This window comes from Danio rerio, chromosome 15 (assembly GCF_052040795.2).
Source record: "Danio rerio strain M-AB ecotype USA chromosome 15, GRCz13ab, whole genome shotgun sequence".
Classification (NCBI taxonomy): Eukaryota; Metazoa; Chordata; class Actinopteri; order Cypriniformes; family Danionidae; genus Danio; species Danio rerio.
In genome coordinates this window covers 6477928-6505869 of record NC_141035.1, presented here as the reverse complement: position 1 = coordinate 6505869, position 27942 = coordinate 6477928, and the positions used below count along the sequence as shown (strand labels likewise).

The 27942-nt window shown below is 35.6% G+C and overlaps 1 protein-coding gene and 1 long non-coding RNA gene across 6 annotated transcripts in view; both read left to right on the top strand.

Annotated features, from left to right (window-relative positions):
* The window catches only part of dscamb (Down syndrome cell adhesion molecule b), a 317810-nt gene that overhangs the window by 158791 nt on the left and 131077 nt on the right, over positions 1-27942 (top strand). The gene's annotated exons all lie outside the window — the stretch shown is intronic.
* LOC147833570 (uncharacterized) lies at positions 22404-26474 on the top strand. The gene is made up of 3 exons (XR_015509015.1): positions 22404-22756; positions 24039-25238; positions 25568-26474. It is a non-coding gene; the product is annotated as an uncharacterized LOC147833570 (long non-coding RNA).

Below are 27942 nucleotides of genomic sequence, written 5' to 3'. Positions count from 1 at the left end.
TATTTTGTTTTGACAGAATTTCTGCAAGTTTCACCGACATTAAGACCATTATGAATGGAATTTTAAACTCATAGAGGGCTAAAGGCTAAGGAATTTTTCGAATGGCCCAGATGTAAAAGATTTGTGTTTGCCCTATCAAAAAACATATTACAACTTAATAAATTTAATAATACAAAAAAATGAAATATTTTTGATTTTATTTCTTAAATTAGATTTAAACTAAATCTATGCACAACAATCAGGTCAGTGTCCTCAGCCGTAAATATATAGAGAACTTTTAAAGAAATACTATTGTAAGGAAAATAATTACACCATTATGATAAATAGAGTTAAAATGACCTTTTAAAAATAAAAGGTTTAAAGTTCAGTGTTTGTAAGGGTTTTGGCCAGATTGGGTAGCAATACATGAACAAAGGAATATTGAGACCTGTTTACACAAGATTTAAGACCTACAACACCATTTTTTAAGACCCCCCAGAAACTGTTAGAACATCAAGTGATAGCCCAACACACTAGCAATTTATGGCTAAAATCAGCTTGAAATGCTATGCATTTATTAATATAATATGGAATTGCTCAATTATTGACATGACTGTAATGATAATAGAAATATATGTATATATAAATGTGTATATATATATATATATATATATATATATATATATATATATATATATATATATATATATATATATATATATATATATATATTTGAAGTCAAAATTATAAACCCTCTTGTGAAGTTATAATTATTTAAAAAATGAAAATTTATTTCTATTTATCAATAATATTAAAAATTACAATTATTTATTTTATTAAGAATTATTAAAATTCTAAATAGTTTTCTAAAGTTTATTGACACATATTAAAACATAATACATAATATTCAGTGTTGAGCAGTGACTAGCTTATCTACGTTTCTCAGTTGTGTGGCGGTAGCGTTGCTACTTTCTAAATCAAATAGCTATGTATTACCAAAGCTATTTTTTTAATCAAGTAGCGTAGTAGAATCCAAACAAGCTACATTTACTGATAGTAGATCAATAAGTGATGGCACCAACATTTACGGAGCTGTGAGGCCGGTGTCTAGCCGATGAAAGTAAATCCATATGGTGGTGAGAATGATGATTTCCTCTTCCTGTTTTATGGTAGTCGACATTAAACTTTTTGATGCGCTACTGCCACCTCTCGCTCTGGTCAGTGACATCGCCAACCATACATAGTATACGTTATAATAATCATTGGATTTTGTTTTAGTTTTTGATGTCATTTACTATCATTTGTTTCTGTTTGGTACCGCATATTATTTGTTGTAAATAATTTAACTGAACAACTATGCCTCATTTGTTTCATTGACAGTTATATTGATCACTAAAATATGATTAACTTAGATTTAAGTTGCTTCAGTTTAAATATAAAAACTGCAAAAATAGCTAAGATGTACTTAAGTTACTTTTGCGAAGTAGCTTTTAGCTTAGCTTGCTACATTTCCAAAAGAGTAGCTTTTAGTGTAGTTACAGTAAGTTACATTTTAAATAAAGTAGCATCTGACTTAGCTACATTTTTCAAGTAGCTTGCCAAACACTGATAATATTTCTTCTACTTATTTTGCTTACTTATTTTTATTATTTATATTATTTTTTCTTATTACTATAATTCAACTTAAAGTGCAATAAAGACATAACTAGGTTATTATGTTAACTAGACAAGTTCTGTAACCAATTGAAATAAAAAATCTGTTTCTTACTACGGGTTGAAAATATTGACCTTAAAATTGTTTAAAATTTAAAAACTGCTGTTATCCCAGCCCAACTAAAAGAAATAAGACTTTCTCCAGAAAAAAAGAAAGAATAAAAAAAATACAAGGGGTACTTTGAAATGTTCCTTTGTCTGCAAAAATAGTTTTATACAATAGTAAAATACATTTTAAACAACATATGTCAACATTTCATTGTTTCTTCTGCTTGTTCAAATGTCTTACAATAAATCCCTCTTTCATTGACAAATGTATTACCTTACATGCAGTTTATTAGGTACACTATACTAGTACCAGGTTGGACCACATTTTGCCTTCAGAACTGCCTTAATCCTTTGTGGCATAGATGCAACAAGGTACTGGAAACATTCTTCAGGGATTTTGGTCTATATTGACATGATAACATTATGTGGTTGCTGAAGATTTGACTCCTGCACATGCATAATGTGAATATCCTGTTCAACCACATCCCAAAGGTGCTCTATTGGATTGACATCTGGTGACTGTGGAGGCCATTTGAGTACAGTGAACTCATTGTCATGTTCAAGAAACCAGTCTGAGATGATTTGTGCTTTATCCCTTGACGCGTTATCCTGCAGAAAGTAGTTAAGATGGGTACACTGTGGTCATAAAGAAATGGACAGGGTCAGCAACAATCCTCAGGTAGACTGTGGTGTTGACACGATGCTCAATTGGTACTATCGGGCCCAAAGTGTGCCAAGAAAATATCCCACACAACATCACACCACCACCAGCAGCCTGAAGGCAGGATGGATCCATAGCCCCTTTCACACAGTGATACCGGTAAATATCCGGAAATTTTCTGGAACGACTTTACCGGTATATACAAAAAAGCGCTGTTCACACAGGCGAGGACGTTACGGAAATTTTCCGGAAAAGAGCATTCACACATCCATTCCAAAATACCGGTAAATTCTGACATCATTCACCACAAATGAGCTTTAAACGGCTGCACTTGTATTTGTAAACATTTGACTAAATTACAAACTCTTTTGATGATCAATATTGTAAACAACTTTCACAGGATCATATTCGCATGTCGAGATGTGTGTGTGCTGGCGCTCACAGGCTGTTTCATGGGCACACGCAAAGCTTGAAGGTAAACAAACAACGGCTTATCATAAGCATCTTATCGATGATTATTTACACAGTTGGCATTAAGAAGAACATATAAACGTGATCTGACTAACTTCTAGCAGCTAAATGCGTCTGGAAAAATATTCAAAGGCTTTTATTCTCACAAACCGCGCGGACGTGAATGCGTCTGACTGTTGTGATTGGCTAAAGCAGAAGTCTTACGTCAGCACGTTCTAGACGTGCACGCGCTTATTCCGGAAATATTCCTTCTGCGTTCACACAGCGCAGCATTCCGGCAAATTGCCGGTAATGTTACAACTTCTCTTTCCGGAAAATAGCCAGAACGAATTTACCGGTATTTTCAAAAAGGACTTGTTCACACATACAACCTTTCCGGAAATTTGCCGGTAATTTTCCGGAAAGGTCTGTATGTGTGAAAGGGGCTCATGCTTTCATGTTGTTGATGCCAAATTCTGACCCCACCATCCAAATGTCGCAGCAGAAATCAAAACTCATCAGATCAGGCAACGTTTTTCCAACCTGTTATTGTCCAATTTTGGTAAGCCTGTGTGAATTGGAGCCTTAGTTTCCTGTTCTTAGCTGACAGGAGTGGCACCTGGTGTGGTCTTCTGCTGCTGTAGCCCATCCACCTCAAGGTTGGACGTGTTGTGCATTCAGAGATGCTCTTCTGCAGACCTCGGTTGTAAGAAGTCGTTATTTGAGTGACTGTTGCCTTCCATCAGCTCAAACCAGTCTGACCATTCTCCTCTGACCTCTGGCATCAACAAGGCATTTGCGCCCACAAACCTGCCGCTCACTGGATATTTGATCCAGAGAAACCCTAGAGATGATTGTGCGTGAATATCCCAGTAGATCAGCAGTTTCTGAAATACTCAGACCAGCCCATCTTGCACCAACAACCATGCCACGTTCAAAGTCACTTAAATCACCTTGCTTTCCCATTCTGATACTCGGTTTGAACTGCAGCAGATCTTCTTGACCATGCCTACATGCCTAAATGCATTGAGTTGCTGCCATGTGATTGGCTGACTGGCAATTTCCGTTAACATGCAGTTGGACAGGTGTACCTAATAAAAAGGCCGGTGAGTGCATATTTCATTTAATTACTTACTCGATTGTTTATTTATTTTTCTTAAGCATATGCAGTTGTCTTTAGAAATTATATAAATGTTCTTCTATAGTTAAAAATATCTAGCTATACATATATATATATATATATATATATATATATATATATATATATATATATATATATATATATATATATATATATATATATATATGCGCATTAGAAGGACTAAGCAATCTGAGGCCTCATCAGGGGTTTCTCTCCCCTCCATTCAGAGTCAGCAGCTTAGGATGTGTTTTATTGGTTTGCGCTGTCAATTACATTAGCTTTAATTAAAGACACTTTACATGACGTTTTACTTGTCTTAAAAGCCATTAGCAGAATTCAGAAAGAGTACACAGGCAGATATCTGTCATGCCCTTGACGTTGTGTCTATAATGGAAGAATAACTAGTGTGGGAGTTTAGGTTTGTTAAAGGTGCAGCATTTTACGTTTAAAATAATGACATATGCTGTTCACAGTCAGATGTGGGGTTGAAACTTTTTCCCTGTTCAGCCAAACACAATCTCACAGCAGTTTGTAATTGTTTGATTTAGTGGCAAATTCTTTTTCATTTGTACAATCTCATTGGTGCATTTTAGTACAATCAGCTACTATGAGGGGTAGGGTTAAGGGGAATGCCTCCTTTTAAAAAGGAAATCTTTTCATATGATTGAAAACTTATGAATTGTACGAATTAGCCACTTTTCAAACATTGCATAAAATCGTTATGTTTCGTCTTGAGATTGAGCTGTTTCAGCTCATTATTGATGCAAATATCTAACCGACCAATCGCATGGAAACAAATGCATTTGAGCATGTACACATACAGTGAAATTTATTCAAAATTAAAATCCTGAGAAAACACATGTACAAAAGTATTAACAGCCTTTGCTCAATACTTTGTTGATGAATATTTTCTTTTTGAATATGATGCCACAAGCTTGGCATACCTGTCTTTGGGAATTTTTGCCCATTTCTCTTTGCAGTACCTCTCAAGCTCTATCAGGTTGGGTGGACAGCGACAGTGTACAGCCATTTATCAGATCTCCCCAAAGATGTTCAATAGTATTTAGGTCTGGGCTCTGGCTGGGCCACTCAAGGACATTCACAGAGTTGTTGTGAAGCCACTCCATTGATATTTTGGCGGTGTGCTTTAGTCATTGTCCTGCTGAAAGATGAACCATCACCTCAATCTGAGGTCAAGAGCACTCTGAAGCAGGTTTTCATTCAGGATGTCTCTGCACATTGCTGCATTCATCTTTCCCTCCATCCTGACTAGTCTTCCAGTTCCTGCTGCTGAAAAACATCCCCACAGCATGATGCTGCCACCACCATGCTTCACTGTAGGGATGGTATTAGCCTTTTGATGAGCGGTGCCTGGTTTTCTCCAAATGTAACACCTGGCATTCACTCCAAAGAGTTAAATTTTAGTCTCATCAGACCAGAGAATTTTATTTCTTATGGTCTGAGAGTCCTTCAGATGTCCTTTGGCAAATTCCAGGTAGGGAGAACCTTTCGTCTGGCCACCTACCATACAGGCCTGATTGGTGGATTGCTGCACAGATGGTTGTCCTTCTGTAAGGTTCTTCACTCTCCACAGAACAATGTTGGATCTTAGACAGAGTGACCATCATGTTATTGATCACCTCCTTGACTAAGGTCCTTTTCCTGATCATTCAGCTTAGATGGCCGGCCAGCTCTAGCAAGAGTCCTGGTGGTCCTAAACATCTTCCACTTACAGATGATGGAGGCCACTGTGCTTATTGGAACTTTCAGAGCAGCAGACATTTTTCTGTAACCTTCCCCAGCCTTGTGCTTTGAGACAATCCTGTCTCTGAGGTCTACAGACAATTCCTTTGTCTTCATACTTGGTTTGTGCTTTGACATGCACTGTCAACCCTGGGAGCTTATATAGACCGGTGTATGCCTTTTCAAATCATGTTCAATCAACTGAATTTACCACAGGTGAACTCCAATTATGCTGCTAAAACATCTCAAGAATGATCAGTAGAAACAGAATGTACCTGAGCTCAGTTTAGAGTTTAACGGCAAAGGCTGACAATACTAATGTACATGTGATTTGTCAGGTTTTTATGTCTAATAAATTTGCAACAATTTCAAAAACTCTTTTTTCACATTGTCATTATGGGGTATTGTGTGTAGACTTTTGAGGAAATACATTAATTTAATCCATTTTTGAATAAGGCTGTAACATAAAACATTTTGAAAAAAGTGAAGCGCTATAAATACTTTCCGGATGCACTGTATACAGTATATTGCTAGTCTATATCTAGTTTAAATGGCGGATGAAAGGAATATGGCAGTGGGATTGTGTGTTTAGCAGGAATTGAGTTGTAAACAAGTCTCTAGACATACAACCAAATTTTGCAGGTGTACAATTATTAACACAGAAAATCGATTTGTACCCACCTGTATCCTGTGTGTGTCTGTAATGTAATCATGTGCACCTTTGTGGAGCTTCTTTGGAACGATAATTAATGTGAAACGCACTATATAATTAAATTTGTATTGAATTGAACCCTATCCCTTAACACTTTAGTTGTAAACCAAGTCAGCTAATGTAAACACTCACCCATTTGCTTAAAAGTGACTATTTATCATTAGGGATGCACATCTCTTTCGGTTCTTCCAAGTTTCTATGATGTCACACACCCACATTTAAACAAAATGAAGTAACACATTTCAACACAAGCATCTGATATTGAAAAGGAGCTCGTTTAAAAGTAGAAAGTCGGTGATTCTACGTTGAATGGATTGCAGCATTATGCATAACATTTACAGATGGATTTTTGAGAATCTGAGATTCTTATTGCTCTCGTTTCAGGCAGACTGTCATCGGCGCCTCTCATTAGCGTACTAATAAAAACCCCACGACAAGCAGTTCGCTGTAATCAGTCAACGGGGACAATATTTACAATCCTTGCCATCTTCAGCGACTGAACGCCGACCAAGACTAGGGCTTAAGACTCTCTTCCGTTTTTCCCCCTTTTTTTTTTTCTCACCGTCAACCTAATTAGTCACATCAGACGTTAATTACACCAAGTGTAGGAAGTCGCAATCTCAAGTAGATCAAATTAAGCAGCGTGCAAAGCTTGAAGTGTCTCATTTCTGCCTGTGCTCAGACAATCTCAATCCTGTGGGAAACCCGTCACGTGAGCAAACCTCCCTTATGGCTGCTAAATAGGATCTTAATGCTGGAAATCATCACATTTGAATTGTTAAGTGAATATGTGCTATCCGGGTGAGAAGTAACTCATCTCTAGTGTGAAATAGAGGTGATGCTTCAGAAATGACTATGCTTTCTTTAGTATGGTAGAATGTACTGGATACTCGGTATTTAATGTCATCTTAAACACTGTAAAATATGTGCATATATACAGTTGAAGTCAAAATTACTTACCCCTGTTTATTTTTTCCCTTAATTTCTGTTACATTTTTTCAACACATTTACAAACATAATATTTTTAAGAACTCATCTCTAATAACTGATTTATTTTATCTTTTGCTTTGATGGCAGTGAATAATATTTTACTAGAAATTTTCCAAGACACTTCTATACAGCTTAAACTGACATTTAAAGGCTTAACTAGGGTAATTAGGTTAACTAGGCAGGTTAGGGTAATTAGGCAAGTTATTGTATAAGGATGGTTTGTTCAGTCGACTTTCGAAAAAAAAATAGCTTAAAGGGTCTAATAATTTTGACCTTAAAATGGTTTTTAAAAAATTAAAAACTGCTTTTATTCTTGCCAAAATAAAACAAATAAGACTTTCTCCAGAAGAAAAAACATTATCAGACATACTGTGAAAATGTCCTTGCTCTGTTATGCTGTGTTCACACCAGACGCGGAAGGCATGTCAAGCGTGAGTGATTTACATGTTAAGTCAATGCAAACGCAAAGACATTCGCGTCATTTCTTATTAAAATCCATGTTAGCCATTTAGCATGAAGCTAGAGTCACCGGGCAGACAGAAGCCCTGCCCATCACGCAAATCCGCGTCTGTTCTGAAGTGCATTTGACGCACAAATGAAGCAGGGGTTAACGCGCGAATGAAGCGAGTAAACTCAAATGTTCCCGATTTAAACACAGCATTAAACATATTTTGGGAAATATTTAAAAAAAGAAAACAAATTAAAACGGGGGCTCATAATTCTGACTTCAATTGTATATACATGTTTGTAATGATTTGTGACATTTACCAACCATGAAGTTCCTAAAATGCTCTATATGCATGTAAAACCAGGAGCTGTAAGCATCATGCAAAGGGACACAGTCCTGTAGACTTTTTTTTTTTTTTTTTTTTGGTTGTCAAATGCAAGGCTGAACATGTAATAGAAATGCTTATGAATTCACAACTATTATACAACTAATATACAACTATTAAAAATCTGGAACCTGAATAATGAGAAAATCATGTTGTCCAAAATATGTTCTTAGCAATGCATAGAACTTTTTTATTTTTTTTTATTTTAATATTCTTGTGGTAAGAAATGTTTGATCTTTGCAGAACATGATGTTTATTTAATATTCTAACTCATTCTGGCATAAAATAAAATCTGGTAACTTTGGGTAATCAAAGCTATTTCTACAAACACATTTGTAACACATTTTTAAGCCCATTTGTAACTGAAAAACAGAAGCCTTTGGCCTTTAAATTGACCCTATTTGAAATTCAATAACAAAAATGTCAGTATTCACACTGGTGTGTAAGGGAAAAAATAATATAGGCTTTCACAATTTACTACTTGCATGTTATTTTTTATGCTCCATCAATTAGTGTGAGGATTGCTGCGAGGCGAATCAGTGAGACTCACTGGGGTCAGCTAGGGTAGTGGTCCTCAACCTTTTTATCACCGCGGAGCGGTCAATGCTTGACAATTTTATTGCGGGGGTTTGGGGGTGTTTCCTAGGTTGCTATGTGACCATCAACTGTTTTCTCAGAGGATAACAAGCTGACAAAACATTGCTGTCACTCTGCTACAAGTTTTATTTATGATGAAAAGTACAAAGGACTGCAGTGTTTGTGTGTACTGTGTTTGTCTGAGTAAATTAGTCTTACCGAAATGTGAATATTCCATACAAGCTGAAGCTGATCGGTCATTTCCTGTCACGTGACTCGCGGTGCGCTTGTCGCCCGGGGTTCCTTGGTGCGAGCGCGTCACGCCGCTTGTGCGCGCAAGCCGCGCACCTCTACTTGAAACATCAAACTTGTGGAGACTCTAGAAATACGCGATATGTGAACGCCCTCTAAAAGGATGCGATTAATTTGCGATCTCCATCAGTTGATCTTCTTGCACAGACATGGTGGATTCACCTGATTTGTTGACAAGTTGGTTGCAGATCTATTCCTTGGCAGTTCACGGGTCCTTCACTTGGCCTTTTTCCCTTAGCAAAAAACTTTCTAAAGACGCCTGTTTCTTACTCATTTTGCTGCTTGTGGGTTAAATTTGGGCACCCAAGTGACCGCGATGTAAGGGAAAGAATACTGTCATTTTTCAAAATAAAAGTCTTTTCAAAATAAAAGATTGTTCATACTCAGATAATAAATAAGACAGAAATAATTAATGATTTTTTTTGTGCGGCCCGGTACCACTGAGCTAGGGGATAAAGTGAACTAAGGCAACATGATCCTTATTTATATTATACATGCTGCAAGAGGAGCTTCTATAGATGGGGTAAAAGACTTTCTGTTTGACATCATTAAGCGTTGCAGACATGGCATCAGTAGTCGTGCACTACACTGCAAAAATGCTGTATTTTGTTTTAAAAATATCTCAAAATTCTTAAATCAATACTCATTTTTAGAAAGCAAAACATATTGGCTCTTTTTTTTTTTAAAGAAACTGTCATTCATTCGTTTTCTTTTCGGCTTATTCCCTTTATTAATCCGGGGTCGCCACAGCGGAATGAACCGCCTTTTTAAGAAACATTGTGTCAAAATTAAGTGATTTTTTCCTTAAAGAAATTAAAAATAATCTGCCAGTGGGATCAACTAAATAATCTTATATCAAAAAGAGGAACAAGGTTTTTTTTCTTACCCCCGTTGGCAGATCATTTTGGTTGTTTTAAAAGAAAAACTCACTTAATTTTGAGATATTATTTCTTAAAACTAGACAACTTGTTTTGCTTGTCTAGAAAATGCTTCTTGATTTAAAAATTTGTAGATATTTATACTAGAAACGAGACAACAAAGTCTAAGTAAAGCATTTTTTTGCAGTATATGACAGAAGTCTAAAAGAAAGTGTTATCTGATTGAGGTTTCCGTTAAGTTCTGTCATTAGTTTCATATAAAGTGGTTCAGTTGAAAATCCACCATATGAACAAACTCAAAGAGAATCAGAGGAAGATAAATGTTTTGTAAAATGAATTTGAAAAGATTAAGAATATAGTTTCATCTGCTGCCACAAATGAACAAATTAAATACACGTTGCAGATATTTAAAAAGAAAAAAATGGTGATTACATGAATCAAAACAAACAATATTATGTTCATCTACAATTATTCCGGCATTTAGGCTCCTCTGCTAAAGAAGAGATCTAAAATTTCCAGCGTATATGCTGCAAGAGGAGCTTCTATAGATGGGTGGGTGAGTTATAACTAGCATCCATGACCTCGTCTGTGGGCTGAAGAATATGGTGAAGAGCTTTTAATGAACGCTGCTCGGAACGAGTAGGGTAACCTTGTGTCCTGCAGGTCTAAGCGACCTAGCCTTTTCATTTAGAAAAAAAAATGGAACATGGTGTCACAGTACAGCTGTGGTTGGGCTATGCGTGAGTCACTTTGATGGTGCATATTCAACATAGATTGTTGAAGTAAAGGTCAAGCCCTGTGGTTAATATCAGACTGCCCACCCTCTGGACACATTACCTTTTTTTTTTCCTATACACAAATATATTCACTTTTTGCCTCAAAACTAGACAAATTTGTACCAGAACGTACTTTTGAGGAAGCTTTTTAACCAGGACACTGAAGGTCAAATGCACTCTTGTGATGCTGTTGAGATATTTTAGTGTGCAATCATCAAATAAAAAGTATTGTTACATTAAATCAAAGGCTACATTATGTTCAACATCCATTACTGCAGTTGTTTCAAAAGCAGAGCAAGTTATTATCATTATTATTCTAGTGCATTCAAACCAAATCCCTACAATTATACTTTTTAGTGCATACAAAATAAACAGGGCTTGAAATTTCAGTTTTATATTTTATTTCAGTTACTTTTCAAGGAAACATTTCACATTGACTTACAGTATTTTCCTTTGGAATAAAACCCTGCATGTATAAATTAAACATGAGCAATTTTGCAATCAATTTAGAGAACAGCCTTACCCTGGACACTTGTTCTGGAATCTACAGCTGGTTCTTATTAATGTCTCATATAGATGACATATAGGCCCAATCCCAATTCTATTTTTGTACACCCTCCTCTTCCTCTTGGCCCTTGAAACAATGTGTGAAGGGCTTCAAAATGTACCCCTTAGAAATGGGACAGCACTAAAACACTTGCGCACGTCATCATATGTCATCGCAATATTTTTTTTAAAGAAAAAATGTGTCAAAATTAAGTGAGTTTTTCCTTAAAGAAAGCAAAATAATCTGCCAGTGGGATCAACTAAATAATCTTATATCAAAAAGAAGAACAAGATTTTTTTTTTTCTTCCCTCCGTTAGCAGATCATTTTGGTCGTTTTAAAGAAAAACTTACTTAATTTTGAGATATTATTTCTTAAAACTAGACAGCTTGTTTTACTTGTCTGGAAAATGCTTCTTGATTTAAGAATTTGTAGATATTTGGACTAGAAACGAGACAACAAAATCTAAGTAAAGAATTTTTTTTTTTTTTTTTGCAGTGTATGACAAAATATTCTATTGTCTAGAATCTTAAGTCCCGATGCCAAATTTTTATTCGTGAATCTCTATGAGACCCTACATAACACAAATTATGCTGAAGTCTAATAGGAAGTGTTATCTGATCGAGGTTTCCGTTAAGTTCTGTCATTAGTTTCATATAAAGTGGTTCAGTTGAAAATCCAACATATAAACAAACTCAAAGAGAATCAGTGGAAGATAAATGTTTTGGAAAATGAATTTGAAAACATTAAGATTATAGTTTCATCTGCTGCCACAAATAAACAGATGTTTAAAAAGAGAAAAAAATGGTGATTACATAAATCAAAACAAACAATATTTTGTTCATCTACAATTATTCTGGCATTAAAGCACTACAATACTTGCACACGTCATCATATGTCATTGCAATATCTTGCTTCATATGAGATCGACGATCTCGACTGCTGTAGTTATTCCAGTTGTTTGTTTTTTTTTTGGTATATATCTTCAGGAAATCACAGAAGGCCGAAATCTACATTAACATTATACCAGACAATGTAAAAAGCTTATTCCCAGTCACTAGACTTTTCTGAAGGGTATTCGAGTGTTTTCGAGTGACAGGATGTTGTGGGACTGCTATAAAAGAGTTATTATTATGGATTATAGATCGCGAAATTTATCTTTTTGATTTTAGCTTTTTTTTAAAGTATGACGGTAAAACATGAACGGGGTTATGAATATATTAAAACACATGCTTGTTTGTTGTAAAAATTCGTAATAATGACAAAGAAGTAATTTTGGCGTCTTCTGTGTGCAGCCATTTTGCCATTGTAGATGGCGTCTGGAAAAATTTCTTACCCCTTTCGAGTGTGGTCCTGAAAAATCTTTGTTTCGAGGGCTATTTAGCTCTTCCCCTTAGCTCTAAGCCTTCAAGCTAAAGAGAATTGGGACATTTACTTGAACGTGCAAAACGAGGGGTAAGGGAAAGGGCTAGGGGGTAGAATTTGGATTGAGCCATAATAAGTTTAGAGTAGATCTGTTGTATTAGTATTTACCTCAATCAATCCGTCTTTTGTCACAACGTTTCAAATTATGATGCAAATGTTTTGCTGTATTTATCACCTTTTTAACTCTGTCTGTAAAGCACTTTTTAATGTCTGTTGCTATTATTAATATTTTTATGTAATATATTAAATTTTCTGTATTTATAGCGTTAAATAAAATTAGTTTTTTTTAGTAATAGTGATCGAATTCAGTGGTTGCAGAGTTACTTATTTAAAATCTATTTATGTTGAAAGAGACATAAGGCCCAATCCTAATTCTATTTTGTACCCCTACCCCTTCCCCTTGGCCCTTGAAATAGAGTGTGAGGGGCTTTAAAATGTACCCCTAATAATGGGACAGCACTACAACACCTGCGCACGTCATCATATGTCATCGCAATCTCTTGCTCCATATGAGATTGAGGATCCCGACTACTGTAGTCATTCCAGTTGCGTTATTTTTTGGTGTTTATCTTCAGGAAATCACTGAAGGCATTTATTATATTATCATAATGATAGATTGTAGTAATAAGATCGTAACTATACTTTGCATTTACACAGAGGCCATATTCGTCTATGCGAAAACAGAAAAACAACATTGACATTATAGCAGAAACTGTAAAAAAAAAATAGTAGTTTATGGATCTCCTTAATTCCGGGTGCAGCCATGCTGCTATTGTAGATGGTGTATTCTGGGAAACTTTCTTACCCCTTGGTTTTGAGTGTGGTCCTGAAAAATCTCTGTTGAAAGGGGTATCTAGCCCTTCCCCTTAGCTCTATGCCTTCAAGCTAAAGAGAATTTGGACAACTTTACCCCTTCACGTAAATGCGCAAAACGAAGGGTAAGGGCTAAGAGGTAAAATTGGGAATTGACCACAATTCCAGTCATGCATCACACACACTCACACCGGTTCCTGATCCTGAACAATTGCAAACCACAGCTGAAGCTATTCATCATACATCAACATCAAACACACATACTGGGCTGAGTCCTGTTGAACTGTGAGTGAACATTACAATGCGTTTTACTTACCTCGCCATGTTTTGGACCCTCGCTTTGTTTTGTTTGTTTACGTTGTATGCTGCCTGTATTTTTGACCATCTGCTTGTTATTTTGACTACTACTCTGAATTGCCCTTGTACATCTGTTTGATCGAGTGTTGACTGTTGCTTGCCTGACTACTCTATGTTCAATAAAGACAATGCATTTGGATCCGAACCTCTGTTCAGCGTCTCCTCATGTTATAGTAATATTCTAATGCAACTAATTATATTTAAATGATAATAACCAGAAAAATATAATGTATTACACTTTGGAAGTAACTTGCCCAACTCTGATTACTAATCATTACTATATTGAGCCATATTCCAAGGCTACTACAAGCTATTGCAAGGCAACTCATGGGATATTGCTGATTTATTTAATTTTGAGAGCGCAAATACTCTTTTTGGGGGGGAAATTGTATTGTTTTATGTTCGGTCAACTTAAAATTTTAAAAACTCAATTGATTTGCTTGGGGCAACATGAAGGGATTGTGTGGAACCCAACATTTTGTTTGTGTTCCAAGCAAAAATGTGCTTTGCATAAACACTAGGATGCCGGATTAGCAGTCATTGTCATTAACTCTCACCTTGAATTTGCAATGTAATTTGCATTTCCTAGCGTTAATATGGAATTATCTTGTTCAGGAACATTCATGAAGGTCTTGCAGAATTTTTTTGCTATTTGGCGTAGGTTTGCCACTCAAATGTTTGTCTTTTTTCATTACAGAGACGATCCTCAGTCTCATGAGGAAGCACCATGCGTCTTTAACTTTGAATAACAGTGTTCGTTGTTGATTCTTCAGCTTTTGCTTGCTTGTTTCCACATCCACAGTCATATGAAATGTTTGCTGTACAACCCCAAGCAATAAGTCACCATTACACACAGCAATAGATGCAGCCAATATTAAACTGTAAATATTAAATATTAAAGCTGCGATTTGTGGCGGTCGTGCGAACGCCCCTGGGTAGCGGCTCTAATCCCGCCGTTTAAGTCATATTTGCTTTTAGCAGATTCTCTGTCTCTAAATGGAGCTAAATGAGTCTTTGATGGCAGTGTTTAATTCATCGCAGCCTTGCACAAACAGAGATTGCGCAGAGCGGCGCTTTGAAAGATTAAACAGTGCTAATTTTGTTTGATAATCACACATATCTAGCGCTGGAGCCGGGTCGGTCAGGAAGCCATGGGGTTTTGGGCAGGACTGCTGAAGGAGATCTGCACCAGACATGTTCATCTCAGCCGCTCTGCATCATTCTCTCTAAGTGTGCGCTCTGGTGGGATTTGCATAAGTACATGCAGAGAGGACACAGTCGCTGTTAAAAGCACAGTTAGATCAAACCAAATAGCTGGAGGCAAGATTGTAATTAGATCAGCCCGAGGCAGTTAAGAACTTCTTTATGAAAACATGCAGCCAAAGTCATTTTCCATTCTTTTACAGGAATTGAAATCAGCCTTTAGTGAGTGGCTGGAAGAAGAAGAAAAAAAACATATTCAAGGGAAAGCATATAATTTTGATGCCACTAGCAACACCAACACTAATTGTTATGAAACATCTACAGTAGTAACTGAGCTGTTGAACGCTTCTAAATTAGTTGTACAATTTCACAATGTTAATTAATTTAAAATTTAATGACTTACACTTGAGAGTCTTCAAATAATAATAATAATAATAATAATAATAATAATAATAATAATAATAATAATAATGATAATAATAATAAGAGTAGTTGCTGTTTTTGATATATTATTATTATTATTATTATTATTATTATTATTATTATTATTATTATTATTATTATTAGCGTAGCTCACCATCGACATTTTGTTTGCGCATCATCGGACCGACCAGGGCTCACCAATAAAGGGCAAAGAGGCAGAGCGTGAGTAGAGCTAGAGATGCCTGCAAGCTTTTTGCTTAGACAGGCTTTACCTTCTGACAAACGCTTAATACTTCATTACCTGCAACTCATTTGTGTTCTGACCACATGTGCTTGGTTGTATACTATATCAATAAAGTGTTTAGTCTTTTTAAAAACACTGTTGTAATACTTTGAACCACTAAGCATTTTTTTTGACGTTTTTCTAGAGGAGGAAAACATGAATTACTCCCAAATACTTCAAATATAGTCTGTGTTAGTAAATGCAAGATTTAGGGAATCAGGCATAAAACTGAATGACAACATTTCAGATGAGTGTTCTAGAGCCTACAGCTAATCAATCTGTTAGATTCTGGAGTGCTTTACAGCTCTAAAGAATATGATAATGATAAATCATCTTAAGTGAATCAAATGCATTCAAAGATCTAATTATATAAGTATATAATCTCACTCACCTGGGAAATGGAGGCAAATGGAATGGTTTGTGAGCACAATTAAGTGCACACAACATGCCATATCATCTGATAATTGTAGAAAATAATTAAAAAAGGCAATTAACTGTGGAAATCCACATAAAACAGCAATTTTATCAGCTGTAAAATTGGGCAATTTATCATTACACTAAGTGAACATCTGGAGTTCCTGGAGCCAGCCCCCAAAGGCGAGTCGATAAATTGCAGTTTCAGTTACTTCCGTATTGACTTCACAAGGGAAAGCGGGATGTTGCCGCTTTGATACAATGTGTTTACACTAAATTTAATTCACCAAACTGTTTCTTAAAAGCGTATTATAAAATAAAGCCCCACCTACTAGTAAAGGAGCCAATCATCCATCTTTATGGTGAATAAATCCCGCCGTCTAGTACAGGAGCCAATCATTGATCGCTATAAACTGATGATACTCCAGGGGTGGGGCTCGGACCAGACGTGATTTTCTGCAGATTTTGTGTGATTTGGATTTTTAGAAATGAAACTAAAGAGACAGTTTTTGTTAAATTTTGTTGGGGATTCTTCCAGTAAACTCCGCGGACACGGTACCGTCATCGACTTTCGCTTTAAGATTTAAAGGGCTAGCATTGCTCCAGACCCCCTTACGAGGTTTCGTTTGAAAGTGTAGAATCTATATGTTATGCCCATATGCATCACTTTGGTTTTTATTCTGTTGTACAAAACTTATTTACACCTAAATACACAGTATTTTAGAGACCCGAGCTGGGTATTTTACATTGGTTCATTTTCATATTGTTCATATGACACACGTACAAGTTATAGCTCAAATGAAAGCTCTTGACGGTGCTCATACGGTTCTAGCATTCTTTTTACTGAATTATATTCACATATCAAACAGTTGCCAAATGAATCACAGTGTTTCCATGCCGCAGAAGTGAAAACAATACATTTATGATCAATAAGCAGCCCCAGATAGCACAGACAGCTGTCATCTCTTACCTTATGCTGTGCGCTTCAGGGCCATTCTCCTCTGATTTTGAGGTGATGTGCATAAGTAATCCTTTTATATGTCTGATGTGGTCCAAACACAGTGAATTATATTTGATCAAACAAAAGAATAGTGAAATATGTAAACAAGGATCGGTCCCTGTGGCTTGTACAGCACCTCTCATCAAATGGAATACAATAACTTTTGCATAGATTATAGAAGAGACATTTTTTTTTCCTATGATTACAGACATGTGCAGGAACCTCCAAAATTAATTACAGCAAGCTAGACCACACAAAACCTAAAAGGTACACTTTCAAATTTGAGTTTATAAAAAAAATACAAAAAGTGCCTCTTTTTTTAGGTATTTATTATAACACAGACAACATATACAGTTATTTTAAACACGTTCAATAGTGTTTAAAGAAAATTCAAAGGGTTTTATTTAAAACGATACCAAATCTTTGCATTTACACCTATGCATGTGGATTTGTGAAGCTTTTAAATTTGGGTAGGCAAATCTAGGCGGAAATCCCAAAATAACAGCAGAGTTAAGATGAAATTCAATCGTAAGCTTGGCAAGTACTTTTGGAGAATTTGATGTTTCTCCATTCAGAAAGAATATCTGATCATACTGCCCGAGAGGTGTTTCAAAAATGGCAGCCGAGTGAAATGACTTTTTTAAAACAATAACTGTAATATTAGTACTTAATTTTTTTAAGTAATGCGTTTCTTTACTTGTTACTTAGAAAAGTAATATTATTATGTAACTCACGTTACTTGTAGTTGCTGACCCCCAACACTGATAACATGAATAAGCAGTGCTATGATTCAAATCATTTTTAAAATTGAATGCAATAACAAAAGCACAGATTTTGTTTATCCAGCTTAAATTAAAATTATATATTGACATAAAATTATATTAAACAGTTAAAAAAAAAGCATTTTATAAAAAAAAATTGCCATTTTAAATTATTAATAAGTTGATTGTTTAAATAACAAATGTGCTTCCCACAACCGCCATATTAAGCATTTGATTTCTCCCTTTGTCTTCTATAAACAATCTCTCTCCTCCTTCCTACAATATTGGCTCTTATCAAAAACATCAACCTAGAAATAGTTTTCTTATCATCGTTTCTGCACATTCAAGTTGGATATGAAACCGTATTAAATGGCATGCTTCGCCTTTACCAGTGGGATGTTGATGAGACCTGGATCTGTGAGCTGTAGTTCCAGCCAAATAAAGAAGCGCTAACCTGCTCAGCTAGCAAGATGGAGTCCAAGTACACAGAGCTAGATAGATAGATTTCCTCTGTGTGCTCTCACATCAGCTTGATTCTGATTTGGTGAGGTAATGGCATAGAAATGAACGCAGATTGCGCATAATTGATCCTGCTGGCTGTAATTAAGCACTAACAAGCTACATCGCAAAGGAAGTCCACACTGCCAATAACACAGCGGCTCAATAAAACATGATAGCGGCTGCAGATTTGGCATGTGTGTGAGTGTGTGTGTGAGCGTTAGAGAGACTGACAGATGAAAGCAGAGAATAAACATATGCAGTGGGGAATGGCTGGAGTATTGTCTCTGTTTCATGCGGGAAGAGGGGCTGCGGACAGTTTCGGAGTCTTTCATCTTGAACAACATGCTCTGGGGGAGCGCGGGGCATTGTGAATTTTATGTGAAGTATTTCAAAGGCCTCGTACCGCTGCGCCTGATACTTGTCAATTTCAGTGGCTGTGCTGTTCGAAACAGTGAGGAATGGTGACTAATTATTGCTCGCACCGTTATGTTTCTCAATGGACTTTCCATCAGTTCAAGTACAATTTCAGCACATTACCTTTTTATCCAAATCAACAAAAGGTTGCTGTTTTTACTTATGCTAGTTAATATGTTAATTAATTTTAATTGATGTACTACAATAATAAAAATATAATACATTTTTTTGTGCTGTCAAAATTAGTGCGTTAACACATGGAATTCATTTGAAGTAATTAACGCGTAAAAAAAATTAACCAATTAACGCAGTTGCAGTTTTTTTATTTTCTGTTGTTTCCGTGGTGTGTTCAACATGTAAAGAAATATGGATAAGACCAAGGAAGCACTTTTTAAGGAAAGTTTCAGTATAAAATAACTAATGTCGCATAACCAGGCAATTTAGCGTTTCATCTAATTTCGGGTGTTTCATGTTTGAATTCTCAACTTTTGTTTCAATGGAATTTGATAGCGCACAGTGAACGAAAAGAAAAAACCTCCGCATTTCGTGACTCGGATGTCTTTTAAGGTAATCAAAAATCGCTGTTTTTACATGGTAGACTCTTAATAAGAGTATTATCTTAATCATATTAAAATCAGAGTATTGGTGTCCATGTAAATAAAGTGCCAGATGAGCTGTCAAAGTCCGCGTTTGACATGTTTGCCGCTTTAATGCAAGTTTTGTAAAGTGTTGTTGTGTCAGAATCCTTGTGAAATACAGCCATAATTTAGACCGCTTAGTTTAAGCAAACTTAATGAACGCGATCATGCGTGTTGAATCTGAAGGAAGTCGCTCAGGCTGCGCTGTCCTGCGCACAGTCTCCTTGTCGCCCTTGTCGCAGCACCAGTGGCCACAAAATTATTCACCGAAATGCATATGCTGATTCAGTAGTCCTGTTTGTGATCCTGCTTGTTCTCACTCTCAGCTCACATTATTTAAAACAAAAGGTCCACATTGTCCCCCGATAATGTCATCAGACTGGACTGTCTTCTGTCTGAATGTAAAGGATGTCTAAGCAAAATTGTTTCTGCTTTGTATTTAACGTTCTCAACTTACAGCAATACAACTTTACAATAAGTGCAATTGTTTGTGTTTAATACTTTATTATTATTATAATTTTCCATATCTGCAATGCCTGTATTTTGGCATTTTTTGCAGTCCAGTTAGAATCTAACTTGGAAATATATATTTTTTTCTTAATTGGCATTGATTATTTTGAAATTCAAATAGCACTAACATGCCTGTGTTTATTTTTCTGTAATAAATATGGCTGTCAAGCCAGGATCTTGATAGTTTATTGTGGGTATGTTTTTTACATGAAGAAATCTGTGTTACAAGTTAAACAAAAATTCTAATAATGAATTATATTTTGAATTTAAATAATTTTTTTCTTGCATTTACATTAATTTTACATGTGAATAGCCAAAATTACAAGTTTCGGTCTTGTAATTGTGATTAATCGCCATTAATTTAAAAAAAAAGTGTGATTATTTAGTTAATTTTTTAATCGATTGTCAGCACTAATTTTTTATTTTTATTTTCTATAAGCATTTTATTGTTTGTTAATTCTCATTATGAGCTTGTTTTATTATATAAATTTTTTGTGTATGCCATTCACAAACTTACATAGAAAAAAAATACAAAAGTATTGTTTTATAGAGAAAACAATAAATAAAATGAATAATAAATTTTACATTGGATATAGATGTAAAATTATTATAATTTAAAAAAGATTATAATAAATACACTTGACGTCAGAATTATTAGCCCTCCTTTAATTTTTTAACAGACAAGGAAATTTTCACAGTATTTCTTATTTGTCTTCTGGAGAAAGTCTTATTTGTTTTATTTTGGCTAGAATAAAAGCATTTTTTATTATTTTTTATTTTTTTCAATTTTCAGGACAAAATTATTAGCCCCTTTAAGCTATATATTTTCTCGATAGTCTACAGAACAAACCATCGTTAAACAATAACTTGCCTAATTACCCTAACCTGCCTATTTAACCTAATTAACCTAGATAAGCCTTCATATGTCACTTTAAGCTGTATAGAAGTGTCTTGAATAATATCTAGTCAAATATTTTATTTTAGCCAAAATAAAACAAAAAAAGACTTTCTCCAGAAGAAAAAATATTATCAGACATACTGTGAACATTTTCTTGCTCTGTTAAACATCATTTGGGAAATATTTTAAAATAGAAAACAATTCAAAGGGGGGCTAATAATTCTGACTTCAACTGCATGTGTGTATTGTCATCTAGATGGTTTGTAGTGCTAGTATTGTACTGCCATGTGTTATTCTTAGCTTTTAAACAATAGCCAAATAAATCTGAAATCCTACCAGAAAATAACTTATTATCACAATGCAAAATAAGATGAATATTAAGGCACAGCCTTTGGCCTTCTTTTATTTATTTTTTTTGGTGGCTTCCCTATAATTAAATTCTTAAGAAACATACATTTTCATTAAACATTTACATTTATCATTGCTGTTCATTAAATGTAGTCCTCTCACTTTGAATGTGTAGTGAAAAAAAAAAATGTTGCTATGAAACAAAAATAGCGATCGCTGTTGTTCATATCGCAGCTTTAAATGAAGCGTCGGCTTATTTTAAATATCACCGTTTGTCATTTATTTAATTAAAATGAAACCGGCCACATCAAACATCTCTAAACACTATTGACTTTATATGAGTCATGAAGAAGAAAATGTCACTGTATTATGAATCACAGACTTGAAGTGTTAAATATTCATGGCGAATGCTGTGTGGAAATGAGCGATAAAAAGGTTTGGGGTTCTGCCAAAGCAAATGGAAGAAGAAAAAAAGGAAGACCAATGGGAGCTCCGTATTAACAGCAGTGGTTTAATGGCGCGAATCTAACGCGGGCCAATTAAAAGGCAGGCAGAGAGCATGGGGGTGGGCCTCCATTCATTTCAGAGGAAATTGAGGTTGAAATTAGCCATTGTGTGACCATGTGGCTTGTACAGAGACTGAACCAGTAGCAGATTTCATTAACTCTTGGCCAATGTGCTACTGGGGAAGGGAGAAAATGGGTAAAACTCTGCAAATGTAATTTACATTTAGGATTTATTATCATTTAAGTTCTACATTAAAGCTGACAATTCTTCCTTAGGTTTTGTAACAAACTGCATGTTTTTAAGGCAGACTTTTATCAAGTATTTTGTAGATATTTAAAAGTATTTCCCACATTTCATAAAATCTGCCAAATCCTTTCACACGTAAATGTCGAATACACCCACTGACACCCCCATTTAAGAGTTCTTTTTTATAATGAGACTATTATTTTGAAATTATTTTGCACATTTCAGCATATTTTCCTTGTTTTTTTTCTTTTCTGCAAATATTGTCAAACTTCTTAATTATATTGTAAAATATCACTCGTGGTAATTCGTAACTTTTTGATTTAGTGGCTTATTTGTATGAATTTGTACATTCTTAGTTGTACAATTTAGTGCGATTTGTGACAGTTGGTCTTATGGTCCCTAATTTAAATACGCTTAGTGATCCTAAGACAACATGACATAAATAAACAACAGCCACAGTGCTCCGACTAAATACATAACACAACCAGCAAAACAATCCAAAATGGCTGAAGATGGGGAGCCCAACAACTTAATAAATAACAACCAAACAAACCTAAAGCAGGTTGGAACTCTCCGCTTTAAACAAATATTAAAAGGGATGGGTTGGTGCGGTGGACGGCGGAGGGGTGTTGCGGACGAATGTGAAGAGGATTGGGAAGTGGCGGAAGAAAAAAAAGTGAACAGCAAATGGGGGAGGAGGCCGGTTAAGGAGTGGGATCGGTAAAATGTAGTGCCAGATCAGATTTCAGAGGTGCCGGCTCAAATTAAACCCTGTTTAAAAACAAATGATGGGTGATGGGTGCCACCATGGCAGCGAAGAGCTGCTAGATTTACAACATGCTAATTTATCAACTTCTCCTAAGCAGCTACAGAGTATGTTTTGGTACCATAAACAGTGTGTATCTGATTTGAAAAACACACAGTATCCATGTATGCCTAAACGTAATAAATTATTGTCATCTCCATAGATGTCAATAGTATAATGCTAGTACTAATGTGTATTTAAATGTCTAAGACCTAAAATAAAATGTATTTGTTTAAAAAATGATTATTACCCTGCTAAAAAATCCAGCTAAAACCAGCCTAGGCTGGTTGGCTGGTTTTAGCTGGTCGACCAGGCTGGTTTTAGAGGGGTTTTGGCCACTTCCAGGCTGGTTTCCAGCCATTTCCAGCCTGGTCTTAGCTGGTCAGGCTGGAAAATGACCAGCTAAATCCAGCAAAAACCAGCTTGACCAGCCTGGTTTAAGCTGGACATAGCTGGTTTTGGCTGGGCTCCCAGCCTGCTAGGCTGGTCAAGCTGGTTTTAGCTGGTCATCTCCCAGCCTAACCAGCTAAGACCAGGCTGGAAATGGCTGGAAACCAGCCTGGAAGTGGCCAAAACCCCTCTAAAACCAGCCTGGTTGACCAGCTAAAACCAGCCAACCAGCCTAGGCTGGTTTAAGCTGGATTTTTCAGCAGGGTAATAAACTTTTCTCTTGATCACTGTAAGGTATTGTGGGAAAACATATTTGAATTTAGCAGCTGATGATGATCTTGATTCTAATCGAATGATATACAGTATGTATGAACACATACAAAAATATTCGATAAACCACCAAAGAAAAAATATTGACATTTTCCTGTTTTTTTTTTACATTTTCATGTAGATCAATATGTTTATTTGCTGTCCCTGCTGAAAAATATAGCTTAAACCAGCCTAAGCTGGTTAGCTGGTTTTAGCTGGTTGATCAGCCTGGTTTTAGAGGGGTTTTGGCCATTTCCAGGCTGGTTTCCAGCCATTTCCAGCCTGGTCTTAGCTGGTCAGGCTGGAAAATGACCATCTAAAACCAGCTTGACCAGCCTGGTTTAAGATGAACACAGCTGGTTTTTGCTGGGCTCCCAGCCTGGTTAGGCTAGTTTAGCTAGTTTTAGCTAGTCAGCTGTAAATAGCTGGAAACCAGCCTGGAAATGGCCAAAACCAGGCTGGTCAATCAGCTAAAACCAGCCAACCAGCCTATGCTGGTTTAAGCTGTTTTTTCAGCAGGGAAGTGCTCTAGGTTTGTTTTAGAGTATTTTGTTTTTAGCAACATGCTAACTTTATGCAGAATTTAAAATAGTCGTAGATGAATTGTATTGGATGTTTCAAGAAAGGGTTTTATTTGTCATCTAAAGGTGCACACCTATTCAATGTTTAGGCTGTAAAATGATGGTTCTTACTAAAGCAGCGTTTCATACACCTTGCAAGGAGAACAAAATGGAGGCTTGCAAAGATGGTGGATGAAGTGCAGAAAAGTTTATAGGGCAACATATAATCCATACAGCAAACGATTACACAAAGTTTGTTAGCGCTCTGAGTTTGTTTTTGGAGTATTTTATTATTTGCAACATGCTAACATTGAACAGTATTTAAAATAATAGTAGGTGAATTGTGTATACTAATATTTTAGGCAGTAAAAGGGTGGTAGCTTACTTCCTAAAGCAGCATTCCATACACACTGCAGAGAGAACACAATCCCATAATTCAGGCTTGCAGTATGGTGGATGAAGTGCAGAAAAGTTTAGAGGGCAACGTGTTCATTAATCCATACCACAAAACCATGACACAGTTGGAAAGTGTTTGGTAGCGCTCTAAATTTGTTTCCAGAATATGTTATTAGCAACATGCTAACATCGAACAGCATTTAAAATTGTAGTAGGCAATTTGTGCTGAATGTTTCAGGTAAGTGTTTTACTGCAAGCTTACAAGATGGTGGATGAAGTGCAGAAAAGTTTATAGGGCAACATATGCAGTAATCGACATTACGACAATTACAAAGTGTTTGTTAGCACTCTGGGATTGTTTTTTGGGTATTTTGTTATTAGCAACATGCTAACATCGAACAGTATTTAAATGAGTTATTGGTGAATTATATTGCATGTTTCAAGAAAGGGTTTTATTTGTGATGTCCAGAGGTACACACTTGTTCAATATTTTAGGCAGTTAGATGATGGTACTTACTAAAGCAACGTTTCGTACACCTTGTAAGGATAACAAAATGGAGGCTTGCAAGATGGTGGATGAAGTGCAGAAAAGTTTAGAGGGCAACATGTTCAGTAATCCATAACACAAGCCATGAAACAATTGCAAAGTGTTTGTTTTATTGCCCTGCTGAAAAATCCAGGTCAAACCAGCCTAGGATGGTTGGCTGGTTTTATCTGGTCAACCAGGCTGGTTTTAGAGGGGTTTTGAACACATCCATGGTTTCCAGCCATTTCCAGCCTGGTTTTAACTGGTTAGGCTGGGAGATGACCAGCTAAAACCAGCTTGACCAGCCTAGACAGGCTGGGAGCCCAGCCAAAACCAGCTATGTCCAGCTTGAACCAGGATGGTTCACTTTCCAGCCTGACTAGCTAAGACCAGGCTGAAAATGGCTGGAAACCAGCCTGGAAGAGGGCAAAACCCCTCTAAAACCACTCTGGTCGACCAGCTAAAACCAGCCAACCATCCTAGGCTGGTTTAAGCTGGATTTTTCAGCAGGGTGCAGACTTGCAAGATGGTGGATGAAGTGCAGAAAAGTTTAGATGGCAACATATACTGTATAGTAATCCATACCGCAAACACTGACGTAATTATATAGTGTTTGTTAGCACTCTGGGTTCATTGTTGGAGTATTTTGTTATAAGCAACATGCTAACACTGAACAGTATTTACAATAGTAGTAGATTAATTGTGCTGTATGTTACAAGTAAGGGTTTTCAATTGTTTGTCGTCTAAAGCAGCACACTACTTGCTTTGTAGTCAGTGGAAAGTAAGACGGCTTACGTGATTTTGTAACAGACCTAAAATAATAATCTCCAGAGGGAAGCTGCATTCTCTAGCTCTGAAAGTGACCTTTGGTTAATGTCAGACATCACAGTATATTATCACTTCAGAACTATGTGGCATGACACAGAATCGTTTTAAAAATATATTATGTGTAGAATTTTCTTTCTCTCATTTGCCATTTATCCAGATCCCATGTGTTGTAACAAAAAATAAAATAAATAAATAAATAAAACTGAGACTCCATCAAAAAAATATATATATATTTTTGCTAGCTGTACTGTAATTATCAGGTGTTGAGAAGAAGAGTAGCACTAATTGTCTAGAAAAGAAAGGAACGGAAATGGATGTAGAGTGGTTATAGCTAAAGGCTACAATAGAGCTTGACTGCAGAAATAGACTGATTGTCTCAAAAATGCTCTCTAACCTCTTCAATTAAAATTAAGTCAATTTTTACAGGCTTTTTTTCCCCTTTAGTTCTTCAACAGAGCTGACCCCGTTGTCTTGTCAAAGTAATCTACTGATAAAGTGCGATCTGTGAGCTCATTAGTAAGACCTGGGGACTTTAAGCAACTATATTTTGTTTTAACTATTGAAAAAAAAAAGGAATTCCTGTACAAAAACATTTCAAATAGAGCATTATAATTATTATTACATTCCTCTTTTGCATCAATGAATGGGACAGAATGTGCTGCTGTAACAGAATAATACTAATATTGCCTATAGTATTGCATATGTTTATTTGTATGATTATTTGTATGTTTCTTTATTGCACAAACACACATGTAATGTGATATAATGCTTTGATTTAGTATCAGTAATGTGTCCTATTGCATTTTCAGTGCCGTCATTCTGTACAAACATCTGTTGAAACATTATATTAAGGTCATTCAGAATCGCTGTAAACATTCTGTGTTTATGTTCTTTACGGAGCACCTTTTATTAGTATATACTGAATAATTTATTAATTGCGGTGATATACAATCTATGTCTCGAGTCATCTGTGCACTGTTAACCCTTACTGTAGATTATGCAGTAAATAACTGTAAAATAGCCAGTGTTTAGCTGTAATGAAAGAAAACAGTATTTTACTGTAAAAGAAGCAGGATTTGTATGAAATTCTGTAGTGCAAAGAATAAATCACAGTAATTTACTCTATGTACCCATAACAGATATTTACTGTTATAATAAATGGTAAATTACTGATCAACCATTACTGCCCCATCTACTCTGATGCTTTATGTTGCTTTTTATATTAATTATATATATATATATATATATATATATATATATATATATATATATATATATATATATATATATATATATATATATATATATATATATATTTACTGTTCAGTTTTGATATGTGAATGGTCAGTATTGAGGGGGAGAGTGGGACATTGCAGTGATGATAAGCTGAATTTCACTGCAGCCATCTCTGTGTTTTCTTTGGTTTCTTTTAAGTTTAACATTGAGTATCAGGAGTTAACCAATGCCACAGAGATCATTAAAAGCTAAGCATAAGATATGGACGAGATGCATTTAAAGGCAAAAATATTCACACAGAGCAAAGAAATTGTCACAATAATTCTTATAACTTTGTTTGCGTTTCCATAATTAATCTAATTTGCATAATTTAACCTATAGTTAAGCTTTTAAATTGCACTTTCAACTGAATATTAGTATTTTGCTAAATTATTAGTAAAAATGTGTTATTTTAAAAAAAAATCTTAAACAGCACATACATACATGTTTGCAGAGACTCAATTAATTTGTCTGGAAAACTTCAAATGAAGTAAGTAAAAGTGGCATTAACAGTATAGTATAAAGGCTTTCCTAAATAAATGCATAAATCATGTAATTTTTGTGTTTTTTATTATTACTACAGATTTGGAATGACATGAGGATCAGATTATTTATTTATTTATTTATTTTTCCCCTATGGATGAAGTTTGTATATTTTTATTGTTTTTATTCAACAACATGTGCATGATTGTGATAAATGTAGGCAATTGCTTTGAAAATATGCTATGCACCAGGGGTGTCAAACTCCTGCAGGG